The sequence below is a fragment of the Pseudopipra pipra genome, chromosome 27 (genome assembly GCF_036250125.1).
Source record: "Pseudopipra pipra isolate bDixPip1 chromosome 27, bDixPip1.hap1, whole genome shotgun sequence".
NCBI classification, from domain to species: Eukaryota; Metazoa; Chordata; class Aves; order Passeriformes; family Pipridae; genus Pseudopipra; species Pseudopipra pipra.
In genome coordinates this window covers 4,021,828-4,022,425 of record NC_087575.1, presented here as the reverse complement: position 1 = coordinate 4,022,425, position 598 = coordinate 4,021,828, and positions in this window count along the sequence as shown.

The following is a 598-nucleotide window of genomic DNA, read 5'->3' as shown; positions in this document are numbered from 1 at the left end:
TATGCGGCTCCTTCCTGCTCCGGCCGGGGCCGCCCCGCTCTTAAAGGGGCCGCGCGCCGCCCCCCCCCTCCCGCCCCCCCCCCCCTCCCGCCCCCCCCCCCCTCCCGTCACACGCGGGGCGCAGCCACTCCGCGGCCGGGGGGGGGCGCAGCGAGGGGACAGGGGGGTGCGGGGGGGACGCGGCGAAGGGACCCCGGGAGGGACACCCCCCGAACACCCCCGCGGCGCGCGGGGAGTGGGATGGTCCGCGCCGCCCCCCCCCCCCCCAAACAGCGAGTGTCACCCCACGCGTGTCACGGGGTGGGGGGACCGCGGGGAGACACCCCCGCCCCGGGCAGGTTACACGCACCAACCCCCTGCCTGGGGAGCGTCACGCAGAGCCCGAGAGACCCCAGACCCACGCGTGGCACGGGGGGGAAACACCCTCCTGGGGGAGTGTCACACACCCCCTGAGAGACCCCAGACCCACGCGTGTGACGGGGGAGGGGACTGCGAGGAAACACCCCCCTGGGAGACCCCAGACCCACGCGTGGCACGGGGCGGGGGGCTGCGGGGAAACAACCCCCCTAGGGAGTGTCACACACCCCTGAGAGACCTC